Source organism: Gossypium arboreum, chromosome 9 (assembly GCF_025698485.1).
Source record: "Gossypium arboreum isolate Shixiya-1 chromosome 9, ASM2569848v2, whole genome shotgun sequence".
Classification (NCBI taxonomy): Eukaryota; Viridiplantae; Streptophyta; class Magnoliopsida; order Malvales; family Malvaceae; genus Gossypium; species Gossypium arboreum.
Window position 1 is genome coordinate 45,843,400 of NC_069078.1, and position 24,489 is coordinate 45,867,888.

Sequence of the window (24,489 nt, forward strand, 5' to 3'; positions counted from 1 at the left end):
TATATGATCATTTTAACCATGCCAATGGCTGATCATATGACCAACATTCCCATTTCAAGCCATAGCCACATCATGACACCAAATATATACATACAACCCACAATTAGTCTAAGTTCATGCTTCCCTTTTCGAGCCATTTTCGCATGGCCGTACACACTTACATTACAACATATTTAACAAACAAGAGGTAGTCCTATACATGCCATCTCAAGTTCAATCAAAATTTATACCAAAATGGAGGCTTGATAGTGTGAATGACTTGACTTCAACGATCCCAAATCCGATTGCCTCGAGCGAAATCTAGAAAACCGAGAGCCAAAGCAACGGGTAAGCATTTTTATGCTTAGTAAGTCTCAAGGAATATAATCAACTCTAATTTCAGCAATACATTCACATAGCCAAATGCATCATTTCATTTATACACATTCTTACTTCACACTTCATCATTATATAATTTCACAAAGTATCAATCAATTTAATAACTGAAATTCATTAGTCGATTGAGCGAATGTTGCTCAAACATGTCGACTTTCCGATGCACATATAACGTACCTTATCCTTTGGGCTTTTCGAGTGTACTAATTGAATTCATTACAGCAACCAACACTCACCTCCAGCCCAAGATTCTTCGGATTATAACCGGATATAATCACGTGCACAAATGCCTTTGGTCTTAGCCCGGATAGAATGTCTCGCACGAATGCCCTTGGTCTTAGCCGGATGTAGCCACTAGCGCAATTGCCTTGGTCTTAACCGGATATAATTTCCAGCATAATTGTCTTGATTTAGCCCGGATATCATTCAATTTCCATGAACACATACATCAATTATCATTGGACATACATAATTCATTTTCGTTACTAAGGCTCAAACGCAATTATAGTCACAAGCATATTCGCCTTCGGGACTTAGCCGGGTAGAATTCAAATACTCATGCATACACAATCAATAATCAATACACATCCATACTTTATTTCACACAATTCAAGTAGGGTCACTTCTTGAGGACTTACCTCGGATGTTGTCGAACGGCTTTTTGGCTATTCGATCACTTTCTCCTTCCCTTGTCCAATTGTGGCCCTCTAAGCTCTTGAGCTAATTCAAACAAATTCAATTTATTAAAACCTCATTGTGCTAGCTTTTGGCGAATATGACAAGGAGTTTAAATGGTCATATGGCCACCCTTTAGCTTGAATACACAATGGTCATGCACATTTTATACTACATCAAGCAATTCAATACAATTTATTCGAGCATCAAGGAAATGCTAAGGCCTTCAATAGGCTACCCAAGGCGAATATTCATGTACATGTTGAGGTCAATTTTGCACTTAATACCTCACAAAAACAGCATGCAATTTACTAATTAATGCTTTGCACATTGTGGCCCAAAACTTATAATATAGCATCAAGCACCTACATGTGTGCTAGGCGAATTGTGCTTGCAATTTCACAAGCATTCTTCCACATCTTCTCCTTTAAACCAATATATTCATCACTTAGTTCATAACCAAAACATAATGTGCAATCATATATATGCATATATGAGCATGGCAATTTCAAGGTGTCCATAGCCATCCAAAACACAAATTTTAACTAACATGCAGGAAGCATGAATCATGCTCAAGAATGCATCATGGCGAATATGACAATCATGCTTCTTTTCAACTTCAATCATGATAAAACAAAAGAAAGCTCAAAATCTTACTCATAGGTAGACAATCCATCATTGCATGCATCATCATCAAGTTTCACACTTAGCATGCAATGGCTTTATCACCATAACAACTTTGGAAAATGCCATTTCCATGGCATAACAAAGATTTGAGCCATGGCTAACATGCACATCAAATTAGCAACCAAAACATGCATGAAACTCCCAACACAACCTCATACATACCTTACTCTTGATGCAAATTTAGCCAAATCACCTTCTAGATCTCTTCTAAACAAAGGAAATGAAGCAAAATCCTTCTTCCTCTTAGTATTTTTGGCCAAAAGGAGAGAACAAGGATGAACAAATTTTTTGTTTTTTCTTCTTGGTTGCACGGCAATGGGGGAATGCTACTCTCACACACATTTTTTTTTCATTCTTTTCTTACCCATGCTTATTTGTTTATTATTTCTCCCTAATGCCCAACAAAACATGTTTCATGACATGTTTAGCCCATATCTCTTTGTCATGGCGGCCATCACTTGTAAAAGGGAATTTGACATGCAAGTCCATTATTTTGCATGCATGCTTTAATTAGTCATCACACATTTCCCTATCGTACTTTCAAAGTTCACTACTAAGTCCTTTCTAGTGGAATTCACCTTTATAACACTAAATCAATCATCATAAAATGTCATACATGAGCACACACATATTATAGGCATCAAAATAAATTTTTAATTATTTTTATGCCTCGGTTTTGTGGTCCCGAAACCACATTCCGACTAGGGTCAATTTTGGGCTGTCACACTGTAAGCCCATAAAGCATCATCCAGTCTTGTGGACCAATCTCGTCAATTCAGACAAACTACCTTCTCAAGTGTGCCTTTGATCTCTTTGTTCGCCAGTTTAGCTTGCCCATTTGTCTGTGGATGGTAAGCTGTGGCAACCTTGTGCTTGACTCCATGTTTGTCAAGTAACCATTTCAACCACTTGTTCATAAAATGGGACCTTTCATCACTGATGATGGCTTTTGGGGTTCCAGGCCTTGTGAACACATGCTTCTGCAAAAATTTCATCACAACCTTAGCATCGTTTGTTGGATATGCCTCTGCCTCAACCCACTTAGACACATAGTCTATTGCTACTAATATGTACTTGTGACCAAAAGATAGAGGGAAAGGACCGAGAAAGTCAATACCCCAAATATCGAATAATTCTACCTCAATGATGTTTGTTCGAGGCATCTCATTTCTGTTGGTGATATTTTTGACCATTTGACATTGATCACAACTCTTTACGTAAGCATATGCGTCTTTGAATAATGTTGGCCAAAAGAATTTTGCTTGCAATACCTTGGCTGCAGTACGTGTACCCTCGAAGTGTCGCCCACTCGGAGCTGAGTGACAATGGTATAAAATCTTATGTATCTCATCTTCTGCCACACATCTCCTGATCATTTGATCTGCACACTTTTTAAACAAATACAGCTCTTCCCAGAAATAGTACTTCACATCGTGAAGAAAAATTTTCTTTTAATGATATGTCTTATCAATCGGCATCAACCCATAAGCTAAAAAGTTAGCAATATCAGCAAACCAAGGGGTATTATGGACATGATTTACCTTCAGTATGTGTTCATCTGGAAACGACTCTCGAATATGTATAAGAGGAGAGTTCCCTTCTTGTGGCTCTAACCTGGACAAGTGGTCTTCAATTTGGTTTTCTACTCCCTTTCGATCTTGAATTTCTAGATCAAACTCTTGAAGTAGAAGTAAATACTTAATTACCGAGTGGTTCGTATAGACAGTCACTTTGGTACCTACAAGATAAGATCGAAACTTGTCAAAAGAAAACACAATAGCAAGTAACTCTTTCTCTGTTATTGTATAATTCAGTTGAGCTCCTGTCAGAGTCTGAATCGCATAGTAGATGGGATGAAAAACTTTGTTCCTTCGCTGACCCATGATAGCTCCGATCGCGAAGTCACTTGTATCACACATCAAATCCCAGTTTGGTGTGATGATAATGGGTGTTGAAACTAGTTGACTCTTCAAATCGTTGAAAGCTCTTAAGCACTCCTCATCAAATTTAAACGCCGTGTCCTTCTCCAATAATTTGCATAAGGGTTTAGCAATTTTGGAGAAGTCTTTGATAAATCTTCGATAGAAACTGGCGTGGCCCAAAAAGCTCCTAACACTCTTTATAAATGTTGGAGGTGGGAGTTTCTCAATAACATCTACCTTTGCTTTATCTACCTCGATTCCATGTCTCGTTATCCGATGCCCTAAATCAATACCTTCTCGTACCATGAAATGACACTTTTCCCAGTTGAGGTTTGTTTCTTTGCATCACCTTAGTACCTTGGCTAGATTGGCTAGGCAATCATCATATGTATCTCCAAATACTGAAATATCATCCATAAAGACTTCCAAATATTTCTCAACCATGTCAGTCAAAATAAACATCATACATATTTGAAATGTAGCAGGTGCACTACATAAACCAAACGGCATACGTCTAAATGCGAATGTATTGTATAGGTAGGTGAATGTTGTCTTGTGTTGATCTTTCGGTGCTAGTATAATCTGATTATACCCCGAGTATCCATCGAGAAAACAGTAATAGTCTCACCCTGCGAGTCTATTTAGCATTTGGTCCAAAAACGGCAAAGGAAAGTGATATTTCCTAGTTGCCTTTTTTAGCTTCCGGTAATCGATGTAAATTCTCCATCTCGTAACCGTTCTAGTCGATATCAAATCGTTATTCTCATTTTCAATGACCGTGATACCTCCTTTTTTTGGCATGCACTGGACCAGACTTACCCATGAACTATCTGAGATGGGTTAAATTATACCTGCATCTAACCACTTGATGATTTCTTTCTTGACTATGTCCTTCATAATGGGGTTCAGTTTTCGTTGTCCATCAATTGTCCCTTTTTTTCCATCTTCCAGGATAATCTTGTGCATGCATACAGATGGACTAATTCCTTGAATATCAGCTATGGTCCATCCAATAGCCTTCTTGAATTGTTTCAGCACCAGGATGAGTTTCTCTTCTTGCTTAGTAGTTAATTCTGCTAAAACAATCACAGGCAGAGTAGAAGAGTTACCTAAATAAACATATTTCAAATGTGAGGGAAGTACCTTCAGTTCTAATTTAGATGGCTCCTCGATTGACGCTTTTGGTTGGGCATAATCCCTTTTCTCTAACTCCAAATATTCAAAGCAAGATTGCGGATTAAATCCCCTTTGATTAGCTTCTAACAAAGCTAAGTATTCATCATTTGGAGGATCTGATGTCAAAATTTGTTCCAATGGGTCCTCATCATAATTGAGTTCCTTTTCCATGATTAGCTCCTCTAAATCGGACACTGCAGAACAATCATCAATTGTGTCAGAAAATCGCATAGACTTAAAAACATTAAATGTTACCTGATCATCCTGAACATGCATAGTAAGCTCACCCTTCTGCACATCAATAAGGGTCTTTTCGGTTGCTAAGAAAGGTCTTCCTAAGATGATTGGCACCTCTTTGTCTGCTTCAAAGTCTAGAATCACAAAGTCAGTAGGAAAAATAAATTTGTCTACATGTACCAATACATCCTCGAATTTTTCTTCTGGATGCACTAAGAATCGATCTGCTAGTTGAAGTGTAACCGTAATAGGTCTAACTTCACCTATTCCTAACTTCCTAAATATTGACATGGGCATCAAGTTGATACTCGCACCCAAATCACATTGTACCTTACCACAATATGTTGCTCCAATGTTGCAAGGTATGGTAAAACATCCAGGATCCTTCAACTTTGGGGGTAGTTTATCTTGAAGATATGCACTGTATTCTTTTGTAGGGTTTACCGTCTCAAATTGTCCGAGCCTTCGTTTTTTAGACAGGATATCCTTCATGAATTTGACGTAGTTTGGCATTTGTTCAAATGCTTCAACCAACGAGATGTTGATATGATGTTGCTTGAGTACGTCTAGGAACTTCTTGAATTGCATTTCCTGCTTCTACTTCTGAAGTCTTTGAGGGTAGGGTGGTGGAGGTTTCTTTACTGGAACTAGTTGATTCGTCTCCTGTGGTAATTCTGTGTCTAATGGAGTTGTTGGTTGATCAGAATTAGCTGGTTCTAAAGTTACCTTGATGGATTTTGCAAAATCTGGTTCTTGTGAAACTAGAATTTTAATACTCGATTGATTGTCCTCTGAGTCTTGAGCATTAGCTGGCTCTTTTTCAACTTCGACGGTGTTGGGCTCTAATGTCTTTCCGCTCCTTAATGTCAATGCTTTACAATTCTCCTTCCCTGGTTCCCTCGGACTCTCCGTATCACTAAGTAAAGAACCTTGTGGTCGGTTTTTGAGTTCAGTTGCAAGCTGGCCCACTTGATTCTCCAAATTCCTTAGAGTGGCATCATTTTTTGCTATGTATGCCTTCGATAGATTCTCTAGGCTATTGGATGGTTCAGCTTGGGTTGGTTTTTGACCTTGTTGGGGAAAACTAGGTGGCTGGGTCGGTCTAGGTTGGACATAATTGTTACTGGTTCCTGCACTTAGTTACTTCAAGAAAAAATCGGGTGGTTTCACCATGATGGGTTATAGAAATTGGATTGCAGCCCTTGCCTTCCTCGATTTTGGTTCTGGTTACCCATGTAATTCACGGATTCTGGGTTTGATGGACATTCTTCGAACAAATGTCTTTCCCCATAATAAACACAGGCTACATTTTCAAATTTATTCGGTGGCTGTGCTGCAAAACTATTACACCCTTTAGCGGTGAAATTTTTTTAACATTGAGGATATTGAGGATACCTGAGATGCGAGTAAAGTGAGAGCGTCTACTTCATGTATTCCAGTGACTCGTCTTCCTGGAGCTGCTCGATTGGTTGACCATTGATAATTGTTGCTGGCAATCCTCTCAATGATTTCATAAGCGTCATTATAAGAATTAGAAAGGAGAGTACCATTAGATGAAGCGTCTACTACCATCCTCGTGTGAGCATTGAGACCATTATAAAATGTCTCAAGTTGGATGCAATGTGGGATTCTGTGATGAGGGAACTTCCGTAATAATTCTTTGTACCTTTTCCATGCCTCATACAAGGACTCATTATCCATTTATTGGAAAGCAGTGATCTCGTTCCTCAACTTAGCATTCTTGCTAGGCGGGAAATACTTCATAAGGAATCTTTCTGCTAACTCTTGCCATGTGGTAATTGTGTTTAGTGGTAATAAGTTCAACCAGGCTCGAGCTCTGTCCCTTAGCGAATGCGGGAACAGCTTCAATCCTAATGCATTTTTGGGTACTCCGGCTAACTTGAAAGAATCACTCACCTCCATAAATAGTCTTAAGTGTAGGTGAGGATCTTCGGTAGGCATTCCACTGAATTGGCCCACTGTCTGATGCATTTGGAACATGACTGGCTTCAGCTCGAATTGTTGTACCTCGATTTTAGGTCTCTTAATACCCGGATTAAGACCATGAAACACTGGCACGACATACTGTCTTAAAGTTCTACCCCTATCATCAGCAATAAGGATAGGAATTTGAGCAGGGTCTGCTCCGTTTCCTTGATTCAGATTTTCGAAGTTTATCTCTTCGGTCCTTCTCTAACTTGCTTGTCTTCTACGCTGTCGAAAAGTTCATTCAATCTCAGGGTCTACAGGGAGTAAATCGATAAATCGGTCAATACTCATAAACACCTGAAATAATCGTAGAAAAATTAATTAAGTTAAAATTTAAACAGAAAAATAAACCAAAATGCAAACCTAACAAATTCACAAATAATGACTTTTTAAAAAAATCCCAGGCAACGGCGCCAAAAACATGGAACGATGAAATGTGCAAGTGTACACAATTGCAAAAAGTAATAAAGTGACAAGTAAATGTTGAGTTATCGTACCCACAGGGACTTGAAAAGAATTATTTATGAATGCTACTTAAAACACTTTGGTGAAGAAAAATATTTTGTTTGAAGAGGGTGATTAAAAACTAAGATTTTAAACTAAGTAAACTAAATAAATAAATCTTAAATGCACGATTTCAAAATACGATTTAATCAAGATGACATAATTGTGTTAGATTAATTACATTTCTTAACTTAGGATTATTAAACTCATGTTTACATTGTTGCGAATAAATTCACGGCAACTCGGTAATTTGCTAACATATGAACATACTTACTTACCACAATCCATTCATCTCTTGGACATATCCCTATGTCAATTCAATCGATTAAACAAATCTTAATAGGCAAATATGTTATAGCACATACATACTTATTAAATTGAAATAATCTCTTAAACATATCCCTATGTCAATTCAAACAATTAACTTGATTGAATAAGCACATAAAAGACTATGTGAGGTAACAAAGTATCCTTACCTTGAAACAATTTAATCACAATAATGTTGCAAGTTATGCAAGGCAATTGTATCGTCAAATACCGTTGCTAATTTAACCCTCAGCTACCTTAGATGATTAAACATGCACTGATTAAGTGTTGTGTCCATTAATTACAATTTCAATCAGTTCAAATAATTAATTCATTAATTACCTAACAATTATAATGCAAGAATAACTTAGTCATGGTTTTACTTAATCAAGCATCTTACCGAAACCTATAACAACATAAACACAATTTTAACAATTGAAGAAAACGAAATGCAATCAACCTAACACGAATTAAATTCAAGAAAAATTGATTAAATTAACCATTCCAAAAACATAAATATTCATAGATATGTTCATAATAACAACAACAAAAATTAAAGAGATAGGGAACAAGAATCAAATCTGATGTTTTTCCGTGGCTTGACTAGTTTGCTCCGTTCCTCCTTCTCCATTGTCCTCGTCAACTAAAGCTACTATGAACACTTCAATTTTGCTCCAAAATGGCTGATGAACACCTCTTTTCCAAGGGAAGAAATCGGCAAGAGAGTAAGAGAATTTGGAATGGCAAAGAAGAGAGAAAGTGGAGAGAAGAGAGAAAAGATGTGAATGAAAGTGAGATGTGTTGAATGATCAGCCAAGAGGGGTTTTTATAGCTGAATATGGCTGCTCAAATTAGCTAAAAATAGCAGCCAAAGAGCCATCCCTTATTCGGCCACACATGTGGCAAGGTTGATGGTTTCAACTTTGCTAAATTTGGCTTGGGGCATATCTACAATGCCACCAATTGTGAAGGGGTTGAATGCAACTTGAATAAGTCTTCAAGGGCCTATTTTCAACCTTAAATAATCAGCTAATAACTTGATTTGGGTCAGCTCTTGCGACGATTTTTGGGCTTTCCATTTCTTGGTCGGTTCGGTTCACTCAGTTCAGTTCAATTGGACCACTTTTTCATAATTAATTAATAATAATTTATTAACCCAAATTAAATTGGATATAAATTAAAATTAATTATATTAAGAATTAATTCATATAATTTTGGACCGTCTTATGCTGAAATTTCGTTCATCTCGATACTTCAAATTGCAAGTCTGCCGAGCCATTTTTTGCGTTTTGTGCAAATCTATCAAAAATAACCAAAATTTATCAAAATTAATTATAAAATTAATTAAAATTCAGTTAATTATAAAATTAATTAAAATTCAACATGTTCATATTTTAAGTGAACTTTAATTATTTTATAAAATTAATTATTTTTTACAATAATTTTATCGAAACTGTATGATTTTAAGTTAAAAAAGGTATGTAAAAATATATAAATTTCCGTGTTTCTAAGGACATTTCCTAAGTAAATCTTTAAACCTTTCCCATGCTTCATACAGTGTTTCATCCTCTAGTTTCTTGAAGGATGTTGTGTCATTTCTTAGTTTGGCATTCATATTGGGTGGGTTATATCGCAGTAGAAATCTTTGACAGAGATCATTCCATGATTTTACTATTCCAGATGGTAAAGCATTGAACCATGGTCTAGCATGATCTCTTAAAGAATAGGAAAACAATTTTAGTTTTAAGGCATCTTTAGAGACACCTTATTGTCTGAAAGAATCGCAGACCTCCTAGAAATGTCTCAAGTTCAATTTGGGATCATCAGTTGGCAAACCACCAAACTGACCAATTAATTGAAGCATCTGAAACATTACAGGTTTCAGTTCAAAGTGGGGAGCTTGAATTTTTGGCCTGCCTATTCTAGGATTCAGGTTGTCTAAGATAGGCACTACATGCTCTCATATTAGTCTATCCCGATCATCAAACATCTGAGCAACAAGAGGATTAACATTTAGAGCTCCCGAATTAAGTTGCTTATTCATAGCAGGTGGATTGTCATCGTCTTGATTCATTGCACTTTGTATTGCTCTTTAATCTCTTCTCCTTCTTAGCAAAGTCCTTTAAATTTCTGGATCTAAGGGATAGAGTCCTTCAGCAGGAGTGCCTTTATGTATACAACTGGTAATAGACCTGTTAAGATCATGAAACAAAAAATTTAGAAACTAAAACTATAAAAATTGTAATAACAAAAACTGAAGTTACCAATCGCAAATCCTTGGCAACAGCGCCCAAAACTTGTTGCGTGTGAATATGATGTGTGAATTTTGCAAGTTTACATACTGAATCAAGTAATAAAGTGATGAGTGAGTATCATTCCCACGGGGATTGTATAAGTGCTCTTTTTCTAAGTTATCACAATTGAATAGAAAAGATAAATGTATCGAATGGTGTTTAATGACATTAAAATGGGATTAACACATTAAAAGTGAGAATAGTGAAGAATACTAGCAGAGATTACCATTGTAACAAATCAAACAAGAGTACTAAAGACTTTAGCAAGGTTGGAATATTGGTCACGAAAGCTAGGATTATTGAGGGATTTATTCTAACCCGTGAACAATGCTATGGCAAAACTATGGCAAACTTACTGCTTGATTGATTGCTAATGTGGTTTACCTCTGTCGAAAGTAAGACCTAGGGTTACTCACCCTTAAAACACTATAGGTATATAGGCTCAGGATTAGCAACTACTTCTAAAGCCCAACCCTCTAAAGGTAAGGCTCTATGTCTAGATTTTACATGAGTATTTTAATCAACACTTATTTATATTACCCAACTTCGATCCAAGTAACCTAATCCTGTCGGTGCCAAGCCACCTTAAGACTTATTGAGAATTCATCAACACTCTTTTAGGCATTTAAACAAAAACAACCATTGGGTAAAGTAGTAATATAAACCATATTAATCCATAAACATTAATCAAAGTTAAAATATCATCCAAAGCAAACCCTAGTCGTATTAAGTTAGCTTATGGTTGGGCTATACATTTCGTATCATCAATATCCCAAAATATGAGTCTAGTATAGAAGAATTGAAACAAAATGCAGATAAAGTGTAACACTCCTTAGCCGTGTCTGACGTTGGGACAAGGTACGAGGAATTATCGGGCTTCAACAGGCACATACATGCAAAAATCGGGCCATAAAATTTTGATCAAATCAAAACTTTTCAAACACATGCATGATGTCCCATACACAGACCTACGAAGCCGTAAACATGTATTCAAGTTAGTTAGGGACTAAATCGAGAACCTTAAAAAGTTTTGGGAAGACTCAAAAAAAATTTTCATGACACAAAGTCACGCGTCCGTGTGGACTCAGGAACAAGCCCGTGTGCTTTCGACACGCCCGTATCCTATGGCCGTGTAACTCTCTGACTACGACTTCAACGACTAAATTAAACCACACAACCAAGCCACACGCTTGTCTGCTAAGGCCGTGTCCACACGGTTGAGACACACGGCCATGTCTCTGCCCGTGTGGCCAACACTTATGCTATTTTCCAAGCCTTTATGTTACCCTTAATCCTTCACATCTTTATACCCACCAAGGACACATATCATGACATCATTTTAGTGATTAAACACTCTTTATTAAAACATATTCATAACAATAACATGTCCTCTTACAAGAAATGCATCTACTCATGCAATACCAAGTTTAGATTCCTTAATTCAAATTCATAAGACTAGTCATTTTGATGATCACTTTTACCATTATACTATGGTTATCAACTTATTTCCATACTACACATTTAATTCATAGCCATGACCATTTCGATTGGTCATAAAGCATTCATTATGCACATAATTCATAACACCAACCTTATATGTCCAACAAGCAGAATCACATCATCATATCACAAGCATTAGAACATAGCATAGATAGATAAGTTCACAAACCATAATCAATATAAGCCACACTTCATGGCCATATACAAATAACTCAATATAGGCCAATACATTTGGCTAACCACAATAACTCATATCATAAAATTGAGCCCCTATACATGCCACTCACTTGAAAATGCTAACATATGTATCAATGCTCCAAAGGTGATAGCTTGATAGTGTGATGCTGCCTCCGACAATCTCCAACCCTGAGCTAACCTGACAACACTAAAGGAATGGAAAGGAGGGAGTAAGCTTCATGCTTAGTAAGTTTATATGAAAATAATAAGCAATTTATCAATATGCTTCCACCAATTCTTACAACATGATCTCAAGATAATACTATCATAATTGCTTTTTTTTTCTATGTTCAGGTCAAGCTGTTTTCTCGAGTCATAGTCACTAAATTATTTATATCTGGAGTTACGAAACTCCAAATTAGGATCCTCTAATTTTCCCAGAAACTAAACTCACATATATTCTTACCATAAAATTTTTAGAATTTTTGGTTTAGTCAATTAGTACAGTTTATTCTTCAAAGTCACCCCTATTCTGCCATTTGAAAACTTCAACCTTTCTTTACTAAAAATTAATTATCTCCTCACACGAGATTCGAATGGTCTTCCCATTTGTTTCTTTTGAAAATAAACTTATTAAGGATTCTAATCATATAAATTATAACCCATAATTATTTTTTTACAATTTTTAATGATTTTCCCAAATCAGAACGGGGGATTTCGAAATCATTCTAACTCTGTCTCACAACAATTTAAATGTTTCATAGTATGAAACTCTTTTGCTTACATCGTTTCTTCCATGTGAAATTAGACTCATTAAGCTTTAATTTAATATTTTATTCAGCCTTTAACTAAATTTCCAAAAAAATTGGTGGATTTTCAAAGTCGGACTGCTGCTGTTCAAAATTGTTTTAGTGTAAATTAATGATACTAAGTTTATCACACCTTATTAATTCATTTTCACCACATTGGTAAAAATACATGTTTTTGCATCATAAGTATAGACCTATAATCATAAGGTCATCACAAAATCATTCTCATAGGCATTACTTACCTATTTACATCCTCACTAAATGTGCATCATAAACCGAAATCATTTCTCATGAGTTTGGTATACATACCTATGTTACTCAACATGCTCATATACTTACTCATATTCATTCCTTATTAACCATACAACATGAATTGAATTTACATCTCATCAATTTCATGTAAGTACCTGTACCACTCACAACATAGCCATAAGCTCTGTAATTTTGACCTAAATCGTAAATTTTCCGTTGAACCATTTGGAATACCACAGGATAATCACTAAGCCTTAAACATATGGTACGATGCCGATGCCATGTTCCAAACATGGTCTTACACTGGCTCACATATCTAAGTCGATGCCATGTCCCAGACAGGTCCTACACTGACTTTCATACATCAAGGCCGATGCCATGTCCCAAACAGGTCTTACAATGGCTCTCATCTATCGGTGTCGATGCCACGTCCCAGACAGGTTTTATATTGACACATGTCAAGCCGATGCCATGTCCCAGACAGGTCTTACAGTAGCTTGAATATCTCGATGCTGATGCATGTCCCAGACATGTCTTACACTAGCATACATATCACCCAAATGTTATGGCATGATTATTCAATCTATTCCTAAGGTTCAGCTGGGAGTTTATCATGATAAGTCACATCATACCATTACTCATAGTCACAACCAAATACTTTATGCTATATCAATTTAATCACACATAATAACCATGTAGTTGCATTATTTACACCCAACTTACTCGTTTCAATGGAATATCATATTCCATCAAATTTCCAATACATTCAATCATCACATACATGTTATTAACTTTTGGCATCACTTTCTCACATACAATATCTTCAACATATAATTCAATAAAATTATAGAAAAATATATTTCAATTATATTAACAATAATATGGGTAACATGCTTATTTAGTCACACGGACTTACCTCGAATGCAAATTTCGGCCATTTATTCCCATTTTAGTTCATTACCTTGTACTCTCCGATTTAAGCTCAAATCTCGATTTTCTTGATCTAACATGATGAAATTCACTCATTTAATCATTACATTAATTAAAACATTCTAGAATTCATAATTTGGAAAAATGACCGTTTTGTCCTTAGACTTTACAAAAATTATAATTTTTCCCCAGGCTCATAATTCGATTTTTATCAAATTCCCTCACTACCCAAGCCTAGCTAAATTATTTTTATACTAGGATCAGCCCACAATTCTCATTATTACTCATACTTATCACTCATTTTGCCATCTTTACAAAATGGTCCATATTAGGTGTTTTCATGAAAATCTTTTCACAGAAGTTGTTTATTACACAACCAAGACTCATTTTCTTCCATTAAATTTTAGCAAAAAACATAAATCCTTTCATGGAAAATCCCTAGACTATCAATCATTTCAAAAAATAGCCCCCCATTAGCTAGATTAAGCTTTAGGGGTTCCAAAAACACAAAAATTATCAAGAAATGCCACCAAGAAGACTTATTTGCAAGAGTTTAAGGTTGCTAAAAATTTTGAGCTTCCATTGCTGTTTTCTTAAAGAGAAATCGGTGGAGAAATAAAAAGAGAGATGAGAAAATGACTACTTTTCCTATTTGTTTTATTTTATTCAATTTTATCACCGAATTTCCACCTCTTTCAAAAGGGTCTATTTGCCCTTTAAAGAACTCCACAATATGATTCATATTCAATTTACACCTTTAGCTAATAAAATAGGACTTTTTCACTTTATGCGATTTAGTCCTTTTTTCACAATTAAGCTCACAAACGCTAAAATTAACTCACCAAATTTTTCATGCACTCATATTATCATATTATAACACATAAAATATCATTAAAAATAATTTTTTCGGCCCCAAAATAGTGGTCCCGAAACCACTGTTCCAACTAGGCCCAAAATCGGGTTGTTACATAAAGAAATCTAGGTTTCTAAACTCCAATCCTCCCAACTCAGTGTCTTGTTTCTCATCTTCACCAAAGTTCATAGTCATCTCAACTTACCCTTCTTCCCACAATGAGGCCTTTTTCCAAGCTCCAGCTGTAACAACTTATTTTCAGTGAAATCAAAACAGTGGTTTCAGGACTACAAATATGATGTGAAAGTATTCATTTTATTATTATTTTCATGTCTATAGTATATTAGCAAGATCGTATAAAAATTTCATTAAGAAATTTTAACGTTTAAATGTTTAATTTGGTGAAAAGGACTATATCATAAAATGTGCAAAAGTAGAGTTCTAGTAACTAAATGTAACTAATGGCTATAGAACCTTAATATAAGAGTACTTACATGGTAATTATACCATTATTGTGTTAGTGGACAATTATGAGTTTGGTTTTATAGAAATTATTAACGTTTTTAAAGGGTATAAATGTCTATAGGTAATTAAGGTTAAAATTAATAAAACAAAATCCATTTTATTTCATTCATCTTTTTCCTCCATTGAAATTGAAGAAGAAAGAACATATTTAGTGATTTAAAGCATTTGGTTCAATCTCTAGCTTGCATGTAAGTGATCTTTGTGTCGTTTTTAATGATTTTTATGTTTTCGGGATCGTTGTTGCTTAATCTAGCTAGCCCAGGGACTAATTTGCAAAATTTTTAAAGGGTTATGGTTTTTCCATGAATTTATTCTTGTGATTTTTGATGTTTTATGGAAGAAAATGAATCTTTTTTTATAAATAAACAACTTTTGTAAAGTGATTTTTGTTAAAAATGTCAATTAGGGATTTATTTGTAAAATGTGTAAAATACATGGTGAAATTGTAAAATAATGATTTGTATGAGTTTCTATGGGATTATATTGAATTTTGCTAGCATAGTAAGTGGATGAAATTGCATTAATTTCAATTCACGGGCTTAAGGACTAATTTGTAAAGAAATCAAAATAATAGGGGCAAAAGTATAATTTTGAAAATGTATGAATTTTGGATTGAATTGAATAGAATGAATATTAAATAGATTGAATTTATCTATTTATATCAAGTTAGACCTCGTACAGATTTAGATCAAGGTAAAGATAAAGCTTCGGATTAGTCGACTCAATTTCTACGCCTTTATCGTCGAGGTAAGTTCGTGTAATTGTGTAATGTGTTAATGCTATCTTTTGAGCTATATGTAAATTGTTGATTGTTATGTAATCAATTACTGTAATCCAACGATGTTACGAAGACTATCGAGCCATGTTTGAACCTTAGGAATTTGTAGGATACAAATGACATGTCATTAGGGTTTTCATGTTTTGGGTGATGGTCTTGAATGTCCTACCGATGGCTGAGGTCTTGCATTTTTTGCGGATACTCCACAGCTCATGTGGGCAGTATCATTAGCTTACATTTCGACCCACAGCTCGTGTGAGCAACGATGTAAATGAAATGAAAAGGTTAAGACCATATGTTTAGCACACTTTGTGTGAGCTTTCCTACGTATTCGATGATATTCTAAACAATTTAACGGGCATGAATTGGAAAGGAAATGGTAAGTTTCCAATATGAACCAAGATATGTATTTATGAAAAAGATTGAAATGGTAAGATACATGGAAAATATGTTATGTTATGGAATATGTTAAATTCAATTGAATTATGTTCAAGTGTAATGGTTATCTATGTTAAATTCATATGAATTATGTTCAAGTATGCTAACATGTGTTGTTGGTAGCGCTTAGGCTTACGCCAAGCTATTGGTTGGATTATACCATGTTAAATTTTAATGTTATGTAATGAAATGGTAATTTATATTTTATGTTATACAAACTTACTAAGCATTATATGTTTATGTAGTATTCTATGCTATGTTTTTATAGATAATCGGAAGCTCGTTCAGTTTGGAAGCTCGTCGGAGACCTATCACAGTATCCCACAAATATATTGGTAGCTTTTGTTTTTTTGTTCATGGTTATAATGGCATGTATAGGTGGACTTGTATTAATGATCTAGTTGTTATGTTTGGCATGTATATATGTGGTGTTATGGTTGCTGAACTTTTTGCATTTTGATGCTTAAATGGTTGGTGTTAAATGGTCAAGTGAAGGTATATTTTGAATGACCAATTTGGTATGTTTGATTGTCACTTGGTATATGGTCAAATGTGCTATGGCTTGGTATGGAAATAGGTAGTTGTGTATGGTTGATTCATGGATAAATATGTTTATGTTTAGGTTGATTTGATGATTTGTGATTGAGGTGCCTTTTGTTATATTGGTTGTATGGATAAATGACCTATTGAATTGGTTGTATTGTGCATGATTTAGGTATGCTTTAAGGCTTGATCGTATGTGCAAATGGCTTGTAGGTGTGTGCTTGAAATGGGTCAAAGAAAGGGCTTGAATTTGGCCTATTTCTTGTCCACACGGCCTAAGACATGGGCGTATGTCTCAGTCGTGTGTGACACACGACCATGCGACACGGTTGTATGTCCTTTGTAGGTTTCAAAGGGTAGCAAGTTAGGCAGTTACACGGCCTAGTACACGGTGTAGCACACAGGTGTGTAAGGCCATTTCTAGAGTTACACGGCCTGGCACACGGACGTGTGGCTTGGACTGTGACCCAAGTTAGAGAGTTACACGGGCACGGGCTAGGACATGGTCACATGTCCCTATTTTTAATGCTACACGGCCTGAGACATGGGCATGTGTCTCAGCCATGTGAGGTACACGGCTTGGCTACACAGTCGTGTACCTCTACAGTGTGAAATTTTCTATCTTTTTCCATAAAGTTCTAAATGTTTTCGATTTAGTCCTAAATCATTTCTAAAATGTTTCTAAGGTGTTGAGGGCTCAAATTAGGGACGTTATGCATGTGTTTGAATGAATTATGTTATGATTTATAAAATGTTTGGAATTGAATGTTTAAAGTTACGGTTTTACAGTAATGTTTCGTAAACCTATTTCGGCGACAGATACGGGTTAGGGGTGTTACACCAACCGCCTCATTTTCTTTTCCTTTTTATTGCCTTTTATACTTTGGTTGTCTTTTAGGTTAAAAGCCATCAGCCAATGATTATTTTTCCCTAATTTTGAAGTGAATATTTTTCTTTTCACGTATATGTGGGGACCGAATGCTAAGTGATCTCATTGCTGACTAGGTGTTTGTCGTTTTCTTCACAAACATTGCCATGGAAACCTCTCAGAATGCCTTGGAAAACTCCATCCTCTGCTATCCTTCTCCCTTAAACCTATAATTCAGCCACAACAAGACCTTTTCACAAGCAATGAAAAGTAGAGATGCAATAAAGTAATCACCATATTAAGTTCTTAGATGTACTGCTCGATTGAATAGAAATTATCATGCAAATTACCTAAAATGAAGTTAATTTATGTAAGTACAAGTATTTAATTAAGTTTAAAAGCGTGAATTATAACTCTTTTCAAGAGTTATCAACTACTTAGATTTGGCATATATCAGATAATTTAGATTTCAATCCTACATAGCGTAACCAAAATTGAACTAACGAACACGTATACATTTCATAATATGAATACACCCTTATCCCAAATTGTCAGAGTTCCCTTTATAAGTACACACACAATATCTCCTTCAGAGTTCACCTCTTACAGCTTATCAATCTTACTACCAAACCAAACAACCCAACTATTTTCAAACTCATCAAAGAACTAGCTATTGAAGAAATCTTAAAACTTACCCAGATCTTAACACAAAGGCCAATAACCTAACTCTCCATACATATACATATCACTGAATACGCTACACGAACATAATGGGATTTGCCACAAAAGTAATTTAGAATACGCCACAAAGGCTTAACAGATTACACCATATATACAATATACAGAATTACGTGTTTACTGTCCCGACAGACTTTCACAGAAGTTGCCATGGTTTCTCCCTCTTGGACTTATATATAACTTCATGTCGTGATCTTCCAGTTCAATTGACATATTATCGAAGGCAACACTATGAATATTCATATTAACAAATTAACATATTATGCCATTTGTTTCAGCCATATGGACTTACACACATTCATGTCGTGATCTGCTAGTCTAGTCTTCATCTTACTAGAGGCATCACCATGAGTGTTTTCTTATCATACATTTCCATGGGTCTTAGCCACATGGTCTTACACTTATTTTTGTATCGTGATCTGCTAGTCTAGTTAGCAATATAACTGCCTTACTAGAGGTATCACAAGGGAATGTTTTACCCAAATTTCACTTTCCAGGATCCATTTACACATTTCCTTGGTTCGTACTCTCTCATATCATACTTTACCTGCATACTTACCACTTAGCTTTCTATTTAGTCAATACTTAATACATATCATTGTCGCATGTATAATATATTTTCCTTATTTAATACACTTACCATTTATACTAGATACCACTAGCATCGATATAATTATGCTTGAACAGTTCTCATGCAAGAGTCAGTATAGAAACTCAACTGGTACTCACCTAGCTATAGCTCAAATTTTTAGATTTGGACATCTATCTCAACCCAATAACAACAACTTAAAGAACATAGATTCACCATTAGGATTCATTTACATACAAACTGCTAACATTTCAATCATAGATAACCCTCATGCAAGGCCCTCTATTCATAACTTACTATTCATATAACTCTTAATAATCATACTCTTTCAAAAACTTTACATGTAGAGCTATAATACTTAATAGGAGGTGGAACAACCACTAATTAAACCAAGAATCTTAGCTTCCAACTTAAAGAGAAAGATCTATAATTAGATATAAGAAAAAAATCAAAGAGTAATATTAAAGGAAGAAGAAACTTCCCCATAAACCCTTCTCATACATATATATAACCTCAATTCCCTTTAATGGAACTTGACAAGTGTCAACCTCAATCAGTAGTTGTCATTTATTTGACCTACAATAACCAGAAGAATTATAAATGAAAGTTTTGATCATAAGCCCTTTGACCAGTCAATTCAGTTGATTCCCAACCAGATCACACTACAAAACCCAACTAGCACAATACTCGAACAAAATAAAAGTACTATACATTTGGTGGTAACTCTCACCATGTTTACTATTCAATTGACATATTATTTTCTTAAATAACAGAATAACTTATAATAGAATCTTTAATCAATTCTACGGCGGATACATTTCACCAAACTCTAGTCTGCTAGAAAACTGTTACATGGCAGATTACAATACGCCAAACAGATAACTTCACAACTACACGCCTTATTCTTGGATTAGCCAGAGTTGGGGTGTGACATAAATATTATGCTTTCCCTTCACGAGGATGATGACAAATGAAGATTATAGAGATAATGACAATCAATTCAAATTAATAACAAGAGTAATAAATATAATTCAATAACTCAATCTTTCTCTATCATTTTAAAATAAAGATAGATATTCAAGTATCATGCATAATATAATTCAATAATTGAATCTTTCTTTGTAAAAGAGGTATGTATTCATAACAAGAGTGGTTCATACTAAATACAATATTTTCCTCATTCACAATATCAATATGAGATCCATTATAGTGAATGTTTCTAGAGGATTATGCATTAACCATAACTAACTTTATTCTTTTAGATATTGATATATTAGCTCTTTTGGAGCTTTCAACTAATTTTGTACTATCAAATAATTAGCTCTTTTAGAGCTTTCAACTAATTTTGTACCAGCAAATTATTAGCTCTTTTGGAGCTTTCAACTAATTTTGTACTACCGAATACTGCATTAATATTGGTTTGTTTTAGTACCAATTAAGATAAATGCTTTCTACCTATAAGGATAGTATTCATTGTTACATTGTTAATGAGACATCTTTTCTTCCTCAAACAAAAATTAATAGATTTTGAACAAAATGCCCAGACAAGTATGTGACCAATGATATTTAATATTACATTGATAGCATAAGTTATCTCTATATTTTGAAAGGTTATTATTATGTCATTTTTCATGTCCATGATTATATCATTAAAAATTATGTTTGTATAAAGTTAAGGGAATGCAACATATCTAATAAAACAGTCTTCTAAATATCCCCATGATTTTTTCTTTAAAAGGGTACAATTACACGAAAATTTACATTTTGAATCGACAATTAACATATATATTTAAACAATCATTTAAAAGTAATATATTAAGAATGTTGATTATAAAATTTATGAACCCATCAATATTTAATAATCTAACTCAATAATTTGATTAGAGTAAAACAAATAAAATAATAATCACAATCATACTTGAAAGAAAAAATACATCAAAGCTTCAATACCAATTTAAATTTTTGTTTGATAAATCCAAGATCAAGAATAAAAATAATACTAAGATCGAAATCTTTCATTATCCTCTAAAATATAAAAATATAATAAATTAATCAAATCAATCATAAATTAAAATTAATTTAAAAATAAAATAAAACAAATCATCCTGCAAATCTCGAATGAATAAATTTTGAGGAAGTCCGAATCTATCCTCCTGTGGCTTAGGGTTTTTGTATCTTTACTTCTCTCCAGCGCCAATCTGTTTCTACTCCTTTCAGCAATGTAGTGGCCAAATCTGATTGAATTGTTTAATTGTTTTGTACAAAACATGCAAATGACTTAAATAGCCGAGTGACGATTGTGCAGGTGACGGGGAGGCCTGTTTTTTCGAAAAGTCTTCTAATAAAGAACAAGAGAGTAAAAGACAACATATTATAAAACTTCACTTCTGATAAATATTTCAGATAAATCTAAACTTATCTTACGTAAATGAAAAATTATAAAATTATCTTTTATAAAAACCTATACAAATATATATTAGATTAGATTAAAAATATTCTCTCAAAATTATAAGTTGATGTTTATTATTATCATAACTTGATATTTAAAATTATTATTATTATTATCTCTTAAAAGTTTCGGGATTGCTTTTAATTTTTTAAACGTAAATGTGCTATTTTAACATGGAATGAAAAATTTTGGGGAATAGGCAATGGGGAAACTGTCTCGATTTGGAACGATCGTTGGTTGTTGGGGTCTGATCAAGTTAAAAGAGAACATTCTGCGATTAGAACTGACATGCAAATATTAGGAGTCCCGCTTGCAACTTATGAGATGCCAGATATGCGTGTATGGTTAGGGGGGGAGACAGGGGAGTACACCATTCGGAGCGGATACAAAGTTCTGATGGATAATGGCCTAAATTCTGCTCTAAATACAGATACTGCTACCTCAACTGAAAATTATACATATTTTTAAAAGAAACTCGGGAATATTACATGTCCAGCAAAGATTCAAATCACTGTCTGGAGGATATTTCACGACATTATTCCTACTTACTCAAATTTGTACAAGCGGAGAGTGGCGAATAATCCCTTGTGTCCCGTCTGCCAAGCTAGGCCTGAAACTTCAGCACACGCAATTGTGGATTGATGAAACGGGTATGGGAAGTGTGTCATATTGATTGGGGACCTTCGCAACAGCAGAGCACAGAGTTTAAGGATCAGCTTAGCTTTATGTTCAAACATTCAAATGAGATGGGATGCAAGATGTTAGAAGTAACTTGTTGGGCTATGTGGAACGCAAGAAATAAATGGCTGCATGAAAGAAAGACACAACCCAAAATATTGCATGCTATATACGATCCTATATTGCTGAGACAGAGAAACAGCAGTTTTACCTGAGGAAACTTCTCTATGTCCTTCTAGTTGGAAGCAGCCTGGAGACACGTTTATCGAAATGAATTTCGATGCCAGTTTCAAAATGGATACTAAATTCGCGGGCACGGGAGTAATTGCTAGGTATGGGAACGGCCGCATAATGGGGGCCTGTGAGATTTTGAACAAAGGAGTATCATTTCCTTTTGCGGCAGAAGCTCTCACTTGTGTTCAGGCTTTGTCATTTGCGAGGGATATGGGCTTTCAAAATGTAATCTTGGAAGGGGATTCGAGAACGGTGATTAATAAAATCCAGCATGAGGGGTTAGACAGATCAACCATAAGCCCCTATGTTTCAGACGAAAAAGCCTTAACTAACCAGGTTTTGGAAGTAAAACCGAAACATACCCACCGTCAATGCAATAAAATTGCCCATCTGCTGGCAGGAGATGCTCTTCACAGAGATCAGGACTGGTGTTGGGTGGAAGAAGTCCCGAGAGTCGCGGCGGATCGAAGGACCGTGGAACCGCCGGATTAGAAGAAGTAAAAAGGAGAGAGGGGGGACGAGATTCGGTTTGAAACGACGGACACAATTCTCCCAGATGATATGCAAGCTTTGAGGTGAACGATTTTCCAGATTTCAACTTCGGTATGCTGTATTTGGCTCTTCAGATTTCCTCCCCTTGTTTTTCTCCTTTTTTTTTTTGTTAATGGAGGGGATTATCTGTGATGAGGCTGAGAGTAGAGAAAACGCTCCTTAGGTCATCATTGTCTGTTTTTTCTACTTCTTTAATAAAGCCTTATTTATCTCAAAATATAATAAAAAAAATTATAGAAACTCTCCTTAAAAAAAGGCAAAATAAGTCCTAGGCGGATTTTTATTTTTATTTAGACATTTAGACCAGTTTTAAAAATTAATTAAGGATATAGGTCGATTTAATTAGAAAACACGTCCAATAAGCTTTTTGAAAAGTGCAGCCAGCTAAATGAATTTTTTAAAAAGCTCATCTAGTTAGATGCATTTTCTAGATCTCTATCCTAGAGTTAGTGATAATCCAAGTTTTATTTGATAAAATATTTTGATATAACTAATTGAAGTATTTTTGAATATAAGTTAAAATTGACAAAATGATTTTTAAATTTAAAATTTAAGAGATAAAATTTTGAATACATCAAATAATTTTCAAACAAGTCAGAATTGTTTCAGGCTAAAAAGTATCAATACCATTTTGGCCAAGTATCAATAATTTTGAAACTACTGATACTCTTAGAAAAGTTGAGACCAAACTTGCATTTTGTTTTCAAAAATCCTAAAGATTATCGATACCATTTTTGAGGTATCGATATTTTCTGAAAATAATCAATACCTTCCTTAAAAACGATACCAAAATAGCATTCTGTTTCTTACAAACCCTACACAGTATCGATCTGATATAGATACATTTTTCCAAAAGTATCGATAAAATGTTTTTGGTATCAACTAATAAATCCTAACGATCACTGAATTAGTATTTATTACAAAAAATATTGATACTCTTTTATTTGGTATCGATACTCACAGTTGCAGGTGAAATAAATGTTTTGGTTTTACATTCCTAACAACCATATTCATTACACCAACAACCTTAACGATTGGAAATCAATTAGGGGGCATAAATACCATTTTCCAAAGACTTACATAAAAAAAAAGCACTTTCAAGCAAAAAAATCTTCCATCAAACAACCTTTGAGCTTATTATTTCTATATTGCTTTTTCATACACTTGTGAGCTTTACTCCTATTCTTTTGCTTAAGTGTATTTCATTGTATTTGAGCTTAATTTGCGAACACTTTGATTTTGTAAGGACTATTTCTTTGTTTTCTTATTTGTATTTCCTTGAGAGGGTTTATGTCTTAAGATTTTGGGTAGAAATATTAAGAGAGTTGTAAGGTTAACATTATCCTCAAAGGTTATCAAATTAGTGAATTTGGGAAAATCCTTAGTGGTGGAAAGCTAAGGTAGTGGAGTA

General features: G+C 34.6%; 1 non-coding gene across 1 annotated transcript; it reads left to right on the forward strand.

The window, feature by feature from the left end:
• The first annotated feature begins 6,699 nt into the window (after positions 1-6,699).
• Positions 6,700-6,806, forward strand: LOC128281226 (small nucleolar RNA R71). The gene has a single exon (XR_008271439.1). It is a non-coding gene; the product is annotated as a small nucleolar RNA R71 (small nucleolar RNA).
• The last annotated feature ends 17,683 nt before the right edge of the window (positions 6,807-24,489 follow it).